We start from the raw sequence: 17,222 nt of genomic DNA, 5'->3' as shown, positions 1-17,222 counted from the left end.
TTTTGGCGCGATTTTGGGACCATTCATTTATACAGCGACTAAAATTGCCTTGATTACTGTGTAAATGTGACTGGCAGTGAAGGGGTTAACACTAGGTGGTGCGGTAGGGTTTGAATGTCTCCTAGGGATATGTTCTAACTTTAGGGGGGGATTGGTTAGCTGTGACATATCACTGATCATAGCTCCCACTTGCAGGGAGCTAGGATCAGTGACACTGTCGCTAGGCAGTACGGGGAGATGCTTGATACATTAGCATCTCCCCGTTCTTCCTCACCATGAGACGATCGTGGGTATCCCTGCGGATATCTGGTCCGCGGGACCCGTGACCCGACTCGTGTAGCTCCAGGCCGGCGCGCACGTGGTGGCAAATTCAAAGGGACATACAGGTTTGTCCAGCCGTGAATAGAAAGAAGCCAGCACCAGAATTGGTGGATATTGCTCAAAGAATCTTTGAGATTCTTCAAAAAAGGAAAAAATAGATAAAAGAATAAAGCTAAAATGAATGTGCAGCAAATTCCTGTGCCTGAGAAGACAATACAACCACCTAGGGAGAGCGAATATAGGTTTCTTCTCGAGAGATGCCTGTGGCTACACCCCCATACCCACCTTCAGGTGTGGTGTACATTTCAAATTTTATGCCCTGGTGGGGAATGCAGATCAAGGAATAAAATGTATGTCAGGAATGCCCCAGGGGGGGGGTCTCACTTTCAGCATGTGATGCCGCAAAAAAGTGACAGGCCTATTGCTAGCAACATCTGTTTTTAAATGTGGTCACATTATATGGCTGGTACCTTGACGCTATACAAGATTAACGCTGACACTAACTAGTGTCACCCATGACTAATACAGTGATCAGAAAAAATATCTGTACGCTATACTAGTGACACTGACAGGGAGTGACAGGTTGACTGGGGGTGATCAAGGGGTTTAACCTTTATTGGGGAAATATATGGGGGTACCCTTAACCTACCTGGGCGCACTACAAACGTGGTTTAGTGTCACAAGTGACACCAATAGTGATCAGTAAAAAAAAATCTAAAAACCTGTACTTGGTGACACTGACAGGGAGTGAAAGTGTTAAGTGTGCCTACTGGTACTGTCAGGGTAGTGCTTGGTGTAATCACTGTAGATGTCTTCTCCCCGCTTGGGAGATGGCATCACTTTTTCTGCTTGTGTTTACATTACACAGGCAGAGGAGGCTCTTTCATTCGCCAGAATGAACAGCAGGTCCAGGTCAAATCATTAGCCTGGACCTAAAGATCGGTTGGTTCTTTGGTGAATCCGACCGCCGCTGGGGCATGCATACCCATGGGCAGGAGCGATGCACAAGTATGTCGGTTTGCGCAGCTGCGGCACACTGCCACCGTATATGTGCGATGGGTGGTCCAGAACTGGTTAAGATCAGAGTGGTTGTTGACAAATCATAAGAGAAGTATAGCCAAATAAAGCTCTTTTGGCTATACTTCTCTTGGGCATTGCAAGAGTGAAGTTCGTTCTGGCTAACACCCGCTGTGAAGTAACTGATAATTACAAACTATTATCAGCTATGTATTAATTTGTCTAGTCCCAATAGATTAGTTAGTCTATCCATACCCTGAGCACATGCTATCGTTAATATCACAATACTACAAAGTTATCTATGAAACCAAACACACGGTCTAAAATCAATCAATTCTCATTTATTACCCAAGGAAATAAGAAAGCTTACATAAGGTATCAATAGAAATTACAAGAATTCATAGCATACAATCAGAATACAAGCAATACTTAGCAGATCCTCGTGGCTGTCCTCATGGTGGAGTGAGAGGAAGCTCTCTTCAATCATTCCCTTTTTGCTAAAACACACCTCAGCCACACCACATCCCATTGCCCATCCCCCTTTGCCTGTGGACGAATCGGTGTCTCTGGGGTGTTTCCTCCCCCAGGCTAAATATCTCTGGCCGTCCTGCCATAGTTGGCCTCGGGGGCAGTGTTTGTCCATGAATTGCAACTGCTCCAACTGGGGTCACATCTTGTGATTCGATTTCCGATGCCCTTCCTGCTCATTGGGCCCATCCTTTGTCCTCGCAGACAGATCGGAGCCATCATTGTCATCAATCTATTTGAAGCTTCGTGCACACCAGGTGGGCTGAAGAGAACTCCTTTTGCTATGCAGATTCTGTTTGGTGCCACATTCCTCTATACCTTAAACGTGTGGGACTGCAAGTGTCAATATGGCTGAGCTTGGTTGTACAAACAGATGTGTAGAAACTTTAGATATATAACATTAATTTATGTTCAATTCCAACAAATTCTGCTTTGCGCCTAAAAGGCGCATACCACCCTTCTTCAGACACGGCTCCTATTGAACAGTCCATAACTGTCTTAACGTGTGTGGCTCCCCAACATGTGTTTCCGAACCAGTACCTATGGAACCGTCATTAGCTGTGTAACGTGTGGTGGTTTTCGACATGTGCTTCAGAAACCGTTCCCATGGAACAGTCCATAATGGTCTTACCGTGTTGTGCTTCCCAACACGTGCCGCTTTGCCACTGAGTGACACACCACCATCATTATTCAGCGACAGCTTCCATGTCACCCTTCTTCGGTATCTTCTCCCTTCTGGTATCTTCAGGACGGGACGCAGTACAGGCAAGGGATGTCCATTCACTCCCCATTCACCAGCATACATTGAGAGCAACATATCACCCAGCTCTCAACTACAGAGTTTTGATGAGGGCCTTTCTTGCCCATATTACTAGCCTACACTACACTTAGGTCACACTATACCATAGCATCCACTTATTACCATAATGTATACATACACGTGTCCCCTCCCATTATGCACCCCGCTCCCAACCTCCTATAATCTTTTACTGCAAATATGGGTCGGGCTTTGGCAAACTTGCTCACAGCGGTGTTGCAGGGCTCTGACTTGGCAGCAAAGTCTCTAACTCGTATACAGAGACCTTAATGTCAGTTCATCCCTCAACTTGCATAGACAAATGGGAGACCCTTCTATATAAATATCGAGTTTAACCATACCTACAAATCTACGACAAAACCCACATAATTCCACCCCTGTGCCTAGATTTCAGAGATCGTTCCCAGGGTATACCATGCACCGCTACCTATAGTTAGGCTCAAGGAACCCTCTAGTTCCATAACTAATGCTACACCGGTATTCTTTAGGACAAAGAAACAAACTCTCCTATGTCCCAAATAATACTGCTTACTTCTGGGGCGTGGCTACCGCGCGCTGGTGAATGGCCGCATAGGGACAGAGCTCCGCTCCAGCGACGGGAATCCTACCGCCTTGAGGGCCCCTCAAACCGGCGAAACGACCTGGAAACATCCCGGAGAGTCCGCCCCCCCCCCCCTCCGGAGATGTCGTTGAAGCGGAGAGGTCCCGTGCAGCCTAAAAAACTGCTGGATTTCTTTGTCTGTCGCTGGGTACTGGGCTCCCGGAGGAGGCCGGGGAAGATCCAGGGGAGGAGTGCGAACTGCCGCCGGCACCATTTTGGCTAGATTCGCGCGCCGTTGGCGGCAGTTCGCACTCCTCCCCTGGATCTTCCCCGGCCTCCTCCGGGAGCCCAGTACCCAGCGACAGACAGGGGAGGAGGTCACCAGGGACATCCACGCCGATCAGCAGCAGCCTAGCAAAATCCAGACCGAGACTGTCAGGAGAAGCGCTGCAGGTGAGTGCTGAACAGAACTCCTCTGCTGACACCAGAGAAATTACTGAGTGTATCTCTGAATTCCCTGCCACCAACCAGCCTGTCTCTGAATCCACTCTCAAGGACATGCTGGTCTCCCTGCGTGCCTCACTACACAGACTTTATGCAGTGTATTACTAATTTTAAAGCTAAAGTAGGAGTGCTAAGTGGGAGAGCGGATCATGTGGCACAGAAAATGGGGGATTTCGCTGTTTGCCCACAACACATTAGTTGATGCACATAACAATCAGTCTGAGGACATTGAGTGGCTTAAATCCAAGATGGCGGACCTGGAGGCCAGTTCCAGACGCAACAACGTTAAAGTTGGAGAAATTTCTGAGTCTGTCCTGCCTGCGCAGCTTGCCCAACATTTTCAGGACCTCATGAAAACCCTGCTGCCCTCTGTCGGATCAAGAACTGATTATTGATTGCATCCATCGGCTCCCTAAACCTCTGCACCTGCCGGACAATATTCCGCGTGATGTCCTGATGCGGATTCATTTCTTTCATGTTAAGGAGCAATTACTGTCAGTGTTTAGAAGAGAGACCCAGCTCCCTGATAGATTCTCTCACATACAAATGTACGCAGACCTCTCCCAATTTACTATACAGAGACGTAAAGCACTCCTGCCTGTCACTAAAGCCTTACGGAACCATGGAGTTCCATACCACTGGGGATACCCCCTGAAACTGTTGATTACCTACGAAGGTAAATCCTCTGTGATCTCCACCCTACAGGAAGGGCTTGATCTACTACGCACCCTCGACGTTCTCCCTGAGGAACCTGCTGCGCCTTCGGCTTCATCCCCTCCTACAAAGCTGGATACTCGGGGAGATTGGCAGACAGTACAGCGGAGGAGAAGGAAGAAAAACAAAAGGGTTCCCTAAGTAGTCTGCTGCAACACCTTAACCGACTGCTGATTCCCAGTCGCTGGATACAATCTAGCGCTCACCCTTTGTTCCCCCCAAATAAATGGGCATCCATAGTGCCTTCGGATCTCATTGGAGATCTCCTTTTTTACTAACCCCTGTTCTGGACTTTTGTTTTGTGTTTTTTAATTTTTTTCTTACTGCGCTGTTGCAGTACTGTTCTGGTTTGTCAGGGTCCGTATGCTCAATTCTATTTTGGTCCGAACTGCAGTCACTTTACTACGTGTCCTAGGAAGCCTGAGTCCCAGATATCTATTTTTGAATGATTTTTTTTTTTTTTTTTTTTTTTCCCCCCTCATCTAATTTGCGCTTGACTGCCATTTTCAATGTCGCTTAAATTTGTTTCCTTTAACGTCCATGGCCTAAACCACCCGGTCAAGCGGAACTCTGTGGAAGGAGGCCCTGAATATAGGGGCGGATGTGCTCTGTATTCGGGAGACCCACTTTTTAAAAACAGCCGCTCCTAGATTCCAGCACAAGAGCTTTCCTCACATATTTCAGGCCTCCGCCTCGGGAAAAAAAGAGGGGTGGTTATTGCCATTAAAGACACGGTAGCCTTTTCCCTTTCTGAAGTACTGATGGATCCCGAAGGGAGGTACCTGATACTGTTAGCGGAACTGAACAATAAGGCCTATACCATTGTTAATCTTTATGCTCCCAATGTGCACCAACTGCGGTTTTTGAATAGACTTTTCTGTAAGATCAATAAGTGTCATAAAGGTTCCCTGGTTGTATGTGGAGACTACAACGTGACGGTCGACTACACACTGGATACTACATCCAGGACTAGGCAATCTTTACCGAAACTCCAACCCCTATTAGCTGCTGAGGACTTATATGATGCCTGGAGGTGCCAACATGCGAGCGAGAAGGATTATACATTCCACTCTGCTAGACACAATACCTACTCCAGGATCGACTTAATTCTGGTGGATAGGCTGTTGCTGCAGGCAGTGTCTTCCTCCACCATCCACGAGCTCTCCTGGTCGGATCATGCGCCCGTCTCTATTGAGGTGGTGGAGGGACGCGCTCCGTGCGCAGCCTATGTTTTGGAGAGCAAATTCCCAACTATTTCAAAACTCCTCGCATGTTGCTGCTATCTCTAAGAACCCGACTGAGTTCTTTGAGCTGAATGCCCGCTCTCAGTGCAAAGCCCCACTACCCTCTGGTGCGCCCATAAGGCTTTCATAAGGGGAATTATGCTCCAAATCTTCTCCAAAGAAAAAAGAGCTAGAACCCAACAACTGGATTGCATCCTGGCGGAAATTCGGACCTTAGAATCTTCCAACAAGCTGACGCCGGATCTCAAAACGGCCCATAAGCTTACTCAGCTCCGTGTTGACCTTCGACGCTTACTGGTGGCAAAGTACGATAAATATGTGTACTCTCTCAAGTTGTCGCACTACTCCTCCAGCAATCGCGCTGTAAAATACCTAGCTAACCGGGTGAGGGCAGCCAGGATGAAGGCCAAAATTCCTTTCATATACCACCCCATAGATAAAAAGAGAAAAATTAATCCGCAAGAACTCGCGGGTGCCTTTGCTGATTATTACTCCTCCCTATACAACTTAAAATTGGATGTAGATACTCTCCAGCCCACAGACGATAGCATACAATCTTTCCTATCTAGTATTAATCTTCCCTCTCTCACTGAGGAGCAATTAGGCAAGTTGAGGGATTCTATCTCACCGGTAGAAATGGGGAAGTGTATCAAATCCCTCCCCCTGGGCAAATCTCCAGGGCCAGATGGCCTAACTAATGACTATTACTGACCTACTTTCCCCATTAACTTTCAGAAACCTATACTGAGGCATTTTCCTCAGCTTCCTTCCCCCCCCCCCGGAGATGCTCAGAGCTTATGTGGTCACGATCCCCAAGCCAGGAAAAGAACCTGCCACCCCCTCCAATTTTAGACCAATCTCCTTATTAAAGACTGACGTTAAGATATACGCCAAAATTCTTGCTCTGAGACTTCTTCCCCTTATCCCTACGTTGATCCATCCAGACCAGACAGGTTTCACGCCTGGTCGTCAGGCCTCGGACGCTACCAGGCGTGTTATTGGTGTTCTCCAATCCGCAGGGACCCGTCGGACGCCTTCTCTGCTCCTTTCCTTGGATGCGGAGAAGGCGTTCGACAGGATTCATTGGGGTTATAAGGATCGGGTCCTACGGAAGTTTTGGCTTCGGTGGACCGATCCTCTCGGCTATTCTCGCTCTTTATTCAGCCCCTTCAGCACAGGTCTTCACCTCCAATATGTTATCGTCCCCTTTTTCCATTTCAAATGGTACCAGGCAAGGGTGCCCCCTCTCCCCTACAATCTTCAACCTTCTGATTGAACCATTAGCAGAAAAAATCCGATCTCGCCCTCAGATCACAGGCATCCCAATGCAAGATGGCCCCCACAAAATTAATTTGTTTGCGGATATTATTTTTTTATTTATTTTTTTTAACCTTCCCAGCTTCGTCTTTACCACAGGCCCACCAGGTACTTCAGGAGTTTAGCCTGATCTCCTACTACAAGGTGAACTTCTCAAAATCGGTTATTTTAGACCTAGACATTGAACCCTCCCTCCGTACTCACTTGACGACCACACTTCCATATATGTGGAGCAAATCCACGAACCCCTATCTGGGACTCCAACTTGCCAAAACAGCTCAACATTTGGCAGAGGCTAATTTCCCCCCACTCATAGATAAATTAACCAAAGAAGCAAACAGATTGGCCAAGTGTGAACTATCGTGGTCAGGGCGTCTCGCATCTTTCACGATGCTGATGCTCCCCCAAATCCTGTATATATATTTAGAGCACTACCCATCACCCCTTCTGGGAAACACTTCTCAGGACTTAACTCTCTTTAATGAATAAATTCATTTGGTGTTCCAGAAGACCTAGATGCTCCAAGGCACTGTTGATAAAGCACAGGTTGGCGGGTGGTATGGGCATGGTGGACTTCAAGGATTATTATCTAGCATCTAGGCTCATCCAACTTAAACATTGGTTTAACTCTGCTCAGGAACCTAAATGGTGCTGTATTAAAAAAGCCCTTTGCCCTACCCAAAATTTAAAGCTCCTACTTATAGACTCAATTTGACCATGGCCCCTCCATCAACTTCCCGATACTGTTCGGGTCTCTCTGAAGGCCTGGCGGGATCTTCTTCGGTCCACTCCTCAGACCACTAAATTGGTTGAACTTTCTATACCTCTGCAGGCCTTAGACTTCCTAATTCCTAATTTCACGACAAAAGCGTGGGCTGAGAGAGGATTACGGTGGCTGCAGGATCTTTTCCAGGGACCCTCCATGACCCCATTTCACTCTCTACAGGCACGCTTCCATCTAAAGCCTACCGACGTATACAAATATTATCAAATTTCCCACTTACTGTGTCCCGGTAGCTGAATCTCTTTGGCACTTTTTTGACGCTAATCCTACCCTACCTAAAGGAATATCTTTGTTCTACAACTTCCTCCAGCAAAAGCTTGCCTTTATTAAATCTCGTCCCTATCTGCGCTGGAAGGAGCATTTGGGTGCACCTTTTCTGAGACACAATGGTACCACGCATTCAAAGCGAACTATAAAGCCTCGAAATGTGTCGGGCATTGGGAGTTAGCCCAAAAAATCGCTTTGCGATGGTACCTTACACAATACAGAATCTCAAAGTTTGGCCTCGCCGAGTCCTCCCCCCTGTGCTGGAGAAACTGTGGGGAGGTAGGTAACCTCCTCCCATATGTTTTGGTCTTGTAAGCATCTAACAAGCTTCTGGAACACCATATTTCGTGTTCTCTTAAGTATAACTGGTTTCCCCGCTGCTCCTGAACCAGGCCTGGCAATTCTTAACCTAGGTATTGAAAAATATCCACCCAATTTTAGAGTGGTAGTATCTCACATTCTCCTGGTGGCTAGGGCACTCACTGATGGCTAGGTTTTGGAAAAATAATCAAGCGCCCAATGCCTCACAGGTCTGGTCGACCACCCACCTACATTTCACATATGAATCCTAGCCCTTAGGCTTGGAAAAAAAAATTGTTTGATAACAACTGGCAAACTTGGGAAAAACTTGGTATAAAAGTACTCATGTTTTGTAAATCTTTGACCTGGAACCTATCTACCCCTAATAGAAAGCAGAGACCGTACAGGACCACTTTCATTCCTACCCACTCTCCCTTTTGGACATAAGACAGACCAGTCTTTGAAAGTTCTTAGTTACCTGTTATGTTTCAGTTTACAGTATGTTTTACCAAAAATGTTTTATGCATCTCCCTATTATTTGCCTTGGATATGTTATATACTGTCGGGAGGGTGTGGAGATTACATTGTGATTACATTGTCATTGTACTGTAATTATCTTGTGACAATCTCTTAATAAAAACTATTTACAAAAAAAAATACTGCTTACTTCCCAGCAATGATCTCTCCATCCAGAACACAGAGAGAAATAACTTTCCAACATTATTCGTTCATCCCCATGTATTGACCTGGCCTACAAAGGACATCATGGTCATGCTTCTGACAGAGGGAAATAATCTGCTTCCATCTTCTCTGGTCACATGTGTGATGTAGCCTCAAATGCAACAAGATAGAATCCCCAGTCAGTAAGCCCATTGATGCCACCAAATATACAGACCGAGTCTGCACTTCTGTATATGGGAACATACAGAACACCTTTCACAATCCAAATTAGTACAGCCCATCCAGGCATTCGACCACTACTTTGGATTAGTGTAAGTGACGTGTTTTGGCAAAATCTTACTGAGCGGTGATGCTAACTCATCAGGCCACTGCCCCTCATACAGAGACGGTACAATCAGCTTGATGATGGCTGATATTTCCGCCTGCCACGGCGCGCACACCAGAGCCAATGACAGATTTCTGTCCTGTACCATCACACTCTCTACCAACCTCTCAACATGGTTGACAAAATCCAGAGCCACTCTAACCTGAGTGTTTCTGTGACTTTGAATGTTATCAAGGATGCCACCAATCTCTCTGGGTAACAAAGTCACGCTCCTTCTCTGAAGCTATGGCTGTGAGTTTGTTCCTCATGAGGCCGATGTCCACTCCATTAACACCCATCCCAGCTATTCCCCCCCCCCCCCCATATAGTGCTGAATACATCCCTCCTCTTTCGTGTTACACCTCAGAAATAAGCATCCTGCATGGACCTCATTCTGTGTTCGCACATCTCTGGGAGCAAGTCACTGGTACAATGACCGCACTTGATTCAGTGTATACTCAGCACATATAGGGTGATTTATAGGGTTTTTATCAACCACCGTGAGATGTTGCAGCGCCATGTGGTATGTGGTGACGGCATACTGTACCCTGGTATCCAGCGTCTGTTCCCTTATTTAACAGAGCATGCTCCCGTGTGTATTCGCTGGCATTATCTATGCAGGGTTTTGATCTCTCAGATGAGACGTCAACCAGGCGTATCTCCCCCATACAAGGACATTTTCACCCCATTGATGTGTCAACTGACCAACCTCTAGTCTGGCCCACGGACACCTTATTATGCATAAGTGCCAGCCTCCAGGGTACCTGCACCATATTAACTCTGTTATGTCACTACATGTAATACATTAAAAAAAACTTTCTTCTTTCAACTCCTCCCTTCAACAAAAAACACATTTTTACATTTTCATGTTCTGACGGATTGGATGTGTCTTATTCCTTCCCCAACCTTCAACCCATTGCACATGTATCAATAACATGTTTGCATTCATCAGAGACTCCGGCAAAAAAATGTCTCGCGTTCTCTTGCTAGGTACAGTCTTTCAGATTCAGCATTAGCACCAAATTGTCCAAAAGAAAAAAACAAGTATTAAAGAGGAGCTGCACCAAAAAAAAAAAAAAAAAAAAAAAATTAAAAGCCAGCAGCTACTAATATTGCAGCTGCTGACTTTTAATAATATCACACTTACCTGTCCCAGGTTCCAGCGATGTCGGCGGCAGATAACGAGCGATCGCTCATCTCGCTGCAGCCACCGCTGCCATCCTCTGTCAGGGAATCGGGAAGTGAAGCATGAGGGCTTCACTGCCCGGTTCCCTACTGCGCATGCGCGAGTTGCGCTGCGCTTCTCTTATGGTCCCCCGCTGTGTCTCTGGGAACTGTGTGTTTCCCAGAACACAACGGGGGGGGGGGGGGGGGCGGAGCCATGCGGGGGTGGGAGGAGCCATGCGGCGGTCTGGCCGGAAGTGGGTGCAGATACCTGGATTATCCAGGTAACTGCACCCCCCCGAAAGGTGCCGATTGTGGCACCGGAGGGGGGGAGGGATAATACTAGCGGAACTTCCCCTTTAGGGTGAAGAACCACTTTAATCTGAATCTTTCAGTTTTGTTTTGTTTGTTTTTTTTCCCCTCTCCTGATGTTTATCAGAACAAATTTGTGGTGTGGCACAGACAAACTAGCAGCCACTTGATCATCTGCCATTCATGTTCCAGAAACCTCTCCAATCTCGCTCCACCAGAATTCTGGAAGTGAAAAACAAGAGCAGTATCAAATTCTTATCCACATTATCTGCTCGCTCCTGAGAAGAGTAAGTGCTCCTTTTGATCTGAAAGACAATTATTTAATGGGAAAAACAAAAACAATACATCTGTACCTCATCTTAACATTTGAAACTTCATTAATGTCTGACTATTGTTTAGGCCTCATGCACACGAGACACTGTTAAACACGCGTTCAGAGGCAGTTGGATACTTTTTTCAACTGCCCCTGAACTCTTTCAATGTTATCATGTGTCCATGTACACAGTCTTTTGTGTTTTGCCATTTTTTTGCAGTTGCGTTTAACCTTGTTTTTTCAGAAGCAAAAAATGGGTTCAGACGCAAACGTTTTCCACGTTTCAGACGCAAAATGCGGCACCGCATTTGCCGCATTTTCATTTATAAGCGTTTATAAAGGCGACCTATTTTGACATTAAAAATCTCAAATGATGAAAAACTATTAAAAAAATATTTTAAACAATTGCAAGTGGACAATCCAACTTGTGGCAGGTGACGTGGCAAGTGGACAATCCACAACTTAAAAAAAAAAAAGGGGGGTAAGGTTTGCGTTATGGACAGAAAAATAAGAGCTGAAAAATTAAATCGCATGTATAAAAGAAGGGAGGGAGGCTGCCACTACCAGATAGTACCAGCCTATAGGTTGGAAAGAACTGTGAATATTAAGGTGGTAGCTATGGCGCTCTCCTGTAACAGTGCATAAAATGCATACTACATATGAATTACAAATGCTAAAATTATTACCAGCCTTCTTAAAGTGCTAATACTACATAAATTCTTATGTGTTAATCCCAGTGCAAATTGTAAGTGATAAAAACAAAAAATATTTACAAAATACTGAAAAAAATGAGAAAAAAATTGAAAATTACAAAAATATTTTTGAAATTAAAAATGCTCTATTTTACAGCTATGTGCAGTTGAAAGTTTGTGTGCTTTAGTGCAAAATACGTGCATATAAAGCCTATAAAACTTGTATCATCTTCACACAATGAAAATCATTCCAAAACATAAAATAAAGTCCATTTAGAATTTTTAAGAAAAAAAACAAAACAAAAAAGTCTTCAGAAAAATTCCACAAGAGTTCAATTAAGGTGACTTGTGCTCAGTGCCTGGTGTATCATGAATAACAACCAGTGCGTTTTCCGTGCATAGGACAAATTGCCACACTCACCAGCTCTCCTGCCTCTGCAGGGGTTAACTCGCCTCCACAGTGTGAGCCCCTGTGCCGCTGTATAAAGCTGGTCCAGTTAATGTTCAGTTACTCCTCATATCCTCGTGTTTTATATAAAAAATATAAAGCATCCATAGTGTAGTACTGTTTAAAATTAGTGCCTTTATTACATTCAAAAGTGGCTACTCACCAAAGTACTTTACGAACGTTTATTAACCTCTGACTTATGTGAGTAGCCACTTTTGAATGTAATAAAAGCACAGTACTACACTATGGATGCTTTATGTTTTTTTATATAAACACAAGAAAATGAGTGAACATTAACCGGACCAGCTTTATACAGCGGCACAGGGGAGCTCACTGTGGAGACGAGTTAACCCCTGCAGGGGCAGGGGAGCTGGTGAGTGTGGCAATTTGTCCTATGCACAGAAAACGCACCGGGGGTGATTCAGGATATACCAGGCACTGAGCACAAGTCACCTTAATTGAACTCTTGTGGAATTTTTCTGAAGATTTTTTATTTATTTTTTTCTTAATTCTAAATGGACTTTATTTTGTTTTGGAATGGTTTTCATTGTGTGAAGATGATACAAGTTTTATAGGCTTTATATGCACATATTTTGCACTAAAGCTCACAAGCACTTTCGACTGCACATAGCTGTGAAATATAGAGCATTTTTAATTTCAAAAATATTTTTTTAATTTTCTATTTTTTTTCCCCCTTATTTTTTTTCAGTATTTTGTAAATTTGTTTTTATCACTTACAATTTGCACTGGGATTAACACATAAGAATTTATGTAGTATTAGCACTTTAAGAAGGCTGGTAATAATTTTAGCATTTGTAATTCATATGTAGTATGCATTTTATGCACTGTTACAGGAGAGCGCCATAGCTACCACCTTAATATTCACAATCCACAACTTGTGGCAGGTGACATGGCAAGTGGACAATCCACAACTTGTGGCAAGAGATGTGGAAAATCCACAGCTTGTGGCAGGTGACGGGGCAAGTTGACAATCCACAACTTTTGGCAAGTGGTGGGGCAAGTGGACAGTCCACAACTTTTGGCAAGTGGTGGGGCAAGTGGACAGTCCACAACTTTTGGCAAGTGGTGGGGCAAGTGGACAGTCCACAACTTTTGGCAAGTGGTGGGGCAAGTGGACAGTCCACAACTTTTGGCAAGTAACACGCTAAATACAAGTACACTGCTGCTCTCACAGCTGCTGCTACTCACTCTGGTCTCACAAAATGGCTGAAATGGTGAATACTGTTTTTCTGAGCTTGGGGAGGGTCTATGATGTTAGCTTAACTAAACGCTTCTAGACGCAAATGCGGTAAATCGCGGCAAAATGGGCGTTTCTAACCGCCGGTTTCAGCTTTTAAAAACGTGTCCAGCAGAGTTTGCACCGGCGTCTCGTGTGCATGAAGCCTTATTTTTCATTGTTTGCAAACAATTACTAATTAATGAGCTCATGGTACCATGCGATAATCGATTATGCATTTACAATAATCTAACCCCTGTTCTGCTATATTTTCCCACTGTTGCTCTCACTTTGACAGACCTGCAAACAAAACACAAATGTTAGTATCCAAAGCTGTTTAACTTCTTCCATGGTCTCTGGAAAAGAAACGCAAAGACAGTGATTACACACAATTATCATGACAGTGACTTTTTAAGTCCCCAAAGCCTTTCCCATTATTTGCTATACAGTTGTCATACTTTTCTATACTACGCAGCAGTATTGGTAAATTTTGCCATATTACTCAGGAAAAATGGCAATGCAATTTGCTTCCAACTACGTACAAGCCAGAATGGTAGATTACCCCAGGGTGCAAATATTGGAATGTTCATCCAGTCTTGTTGCTGGCTGTGCTTAGGGTGTGGACTGTCATTTCTTATCTCTCCTTCAGAACTGTGTAATCTGTTCTGGCTGCTATCTTTCATATCAGGCCTTTGAGTTATGCGGTCCCTGTCCTGGGTGGGGGTTTTCATTGTAGATACCTGTACTTCTGGGGTTTCCTGTTCCATGCCAGCAATTTTAAGGGCTTTATGAAATCTATGTCTATGCCCATTTCATTTACAATGTCTGAACTTTCTCTGCCTTCCTATACCTCTGCTTATTACGGATACATCTGCCTTTGACCCATACTCCCTTTCCCTGGACTGTTGACAGAAGTCTCGGAGGATATTGACAAAATTTTGGTAGGATCTAGCATTCCGCAGAGCCGATCTAGTGGAATAGCTTACATAACACTTATTGGCCATTGAGTATATGAAACTTGCATCGTCCTCCAATAAGTCAGGACAGTTGAACACTTTCGTATACAATGCAAGATACTCACTGCAGAACAAAATTGGGTCATCTCCTCTCCTAAATTTCATTTGTTGTAAATCACTCATACCATTATCACGACTGTCCACAATACGCTGCAACTCTTTCCTCCGCACCTCTGCATTGCTAAGTTATTAACTTGTGCCGATAACTGGCCTACCAAAGGTCCTGGTAGCCATGCTTTCAGAAGAGCATGCATCCTCATTACTCAAATGGAATTTAACTACTAGAGCTTCAAATTTATTGGACAGACTCTTTGGCGATTCCAGGGCATTAAATTCACCCAAAATCTCACTCAAGGTAAGTTTCTCTTGGATTGTAATCAAATTCTCATTCCGCTTTGAAGCTATAGGTGCAATAGCAGACTGTTTCCTCACGGCCCTTCTCCTCATTGATTGTGCAGATATCAGCCAATTGCCATGTTCCATTGAGCGATACCATAACTTTCTCTGAAGTAAGAAGCTGGGAGTGTACATTTGCTAATTCTCTTTCTAAAGACCTAACCAACTCTTCCATCTCTGACAACTTTATTCGCAATGACTCTAAAAGTTTGCTCTTCATATCGCAGTCCATGCTGTACCCGTGGAGCTGTTCTTGTAGCTCACTGTTTCTCTCTGACAAATCTCCTGCTTTTGCCCGCAATTCATCCATCTCATTACTGGAGGCTGTTGCAATCTTTAGAAGGTTTTCGCTATGTCCTCCCCGAGACATCTCCTCTCTGCTTCCCACTCCCCCCCCACCCCACCCCCCCGCATTTGCTCAGATATAAATTTAATTCTGAGCAAAACTGCAATTTCATTAGCCAACTTTTTTTTTAGCTGTTTGCCCGATAATCTGCTATTATGTTGCTGACACTGAGACAATAATATCTTTGGTTTTCAAGAGGTTCATCTGCACATGAAAACTGGCAGAGGTGTACCTTTTTTTTTTTTTTATTTATTTTTTTAACATATGTATACATTTCACAACCATACAATTCACACAATACACACTTCTATTTGTACTAAGGTTCCAACACTGCACTGAGTACTAAACCAAACTCAATTATCGTTAGATCTTACAACTCACAAAAAAACAAATCTTTCTTCTAGCATTCAATATTCTTAATTCGTTACCACTTTTACCTGATATCATTCAAAACAATTAAACTTTTCCCTATCCATAGAATAGACTCCCCACATGTACTGTGGCATTATCAGCTGCCTTGTATGTGTTTGTATCTGAGCACCTCTGTCCTGTAGGTTCTATGCGGCTTTTAGGATTGCCACATGCTATTTGGGGTGCCATTTGAAGGACATTAAGTACTCTATAAACTACTCTTAACTTGTCTCTTCCCATAGTTATCTAGTTTATAAAACCCTACTAGGCACACTGATATAAAATTACTTATGAAAACGCACACTGCTGCTTGTAAAACACTATCTTATTTATTTCCCAAGAAACTAGGAAAGCTAACATAAAGCATTAAAAAGACATTACAAGATCACAAAGCATACAATCCGAACATATAATACAAGAATATGAAACATACTTATCATTCGGTCCTCCGTGTGGCTTTGCTGCATCGGCTAGGCTCAGACCAGGAGAGGGCCTTCGCCATGAGGTTCAGGCCGAAGCCATTACCCAGAGTAGGCCTCAAGATGGCCGAATCATCAGGTTAGCAGAACCACAGCCTCATGAGAACAGCAGCGAACACAGAGACAGAGAGAGACAGACAGAGCTCCCTGTAACAACCCTTTTTACAATCGCACACCATCCAAACCGCATCCTACTGCCAGTCCCATTTGCTTTGGACCAATCCGTGTTCACATGACAGCCCTCCTTATATTACTGACTGTCCTGCCATACTTGGCTTCTGGGGAACAGCATTGCAGTCTATGTGCCCTGGGCCGTCTTCATCATCAATCTATTTGAAGCTTCGTGCACACCAGGTGGGCTGAAGATAAATCCTTTTTCTATGCAGATTCTGTTTGGTGCCACATTCCTCCATACCCTTTAAATGTGTGGGACTGCAAGTGTCAATATGGCTGAGCTTGGTTGTACAAACAGATGTGTAGAAACTTTAGAAATATAACATGAATTCATGTTCAATTCCAACACGCTGATATAGCTAGGTTGAATAAAGACACCAGTTCAACCTGAGTGAGTGTCTACAGTTGTCCCTATCCCTGTACATTGTGTCTCATTTAAGATGCTCATCTATTATATCATTTTTTTTTTTTTATTTAAGGTACCCATATAGCGCCGTCCAATTTTACTCAGTGCTCCACACATACATTGTACACTCACATTGGTTCCTACCCTCAAGGAGCCCACAATCCAAGGTCCCCAACTCATTCATATACTAGGGCCAATTTTGGACTGAAGCCAATTAAACTACCAGGAGGAAACCCACGCAGGCACGGAGAACATGCAAACTCCAGACATGTTTCACAACTTCTCTATGCAGCTTAGTGTTCCTAAATCCAGGACTCTGCATTCATCTGGTCTCCCACAGAACATGGAACTGCAGTTATTTTAGCAAACTGCTAAATGCATTTTCTCACCAGCTTTTTACAAGTCACAAGACTGCTCTATCAGTGTCTG

The 17,222-nt window shown here is 44.3% G+C and overlaps 1 protein-coding gene across 4 annotated transcripts in view; it reads left to right on the top strand.

Moving 5' to 3' along the window:
* Positions 1-17,222, top strand: part of THUMPD2 (THUMP domain 2 tRNA and snRNA guanosine methyltransferase) — a 327,697-nt gene that overhangs the window by 38,527 nt on the left and 271,948 nt on the right. The window lies entirely within an intron of this gene.

The sequence above is a fragment of the Lithobates pipiens genome, unplaced genomic scaffold, assembly GCF_037356315.1.
Source record: "Lithobates pipiens isolate NorthernLeopardFrog02 unplaced genomic scaffold, aLitPip1_a1.2 Scaffold_18, whole genome shotgun sequence".
NCBI classification, from domain to species: domain Eukaryota; kingdom Metazoa; phylum Chordata; class Amphibia; order Anura; family Ranidae; genus Lithobates; species Lithobates pipiens.
Note: the sequence above shows the minus strand (reverse complement) of the source record. Positions and strands in the feature narration are given on the sequence as shown.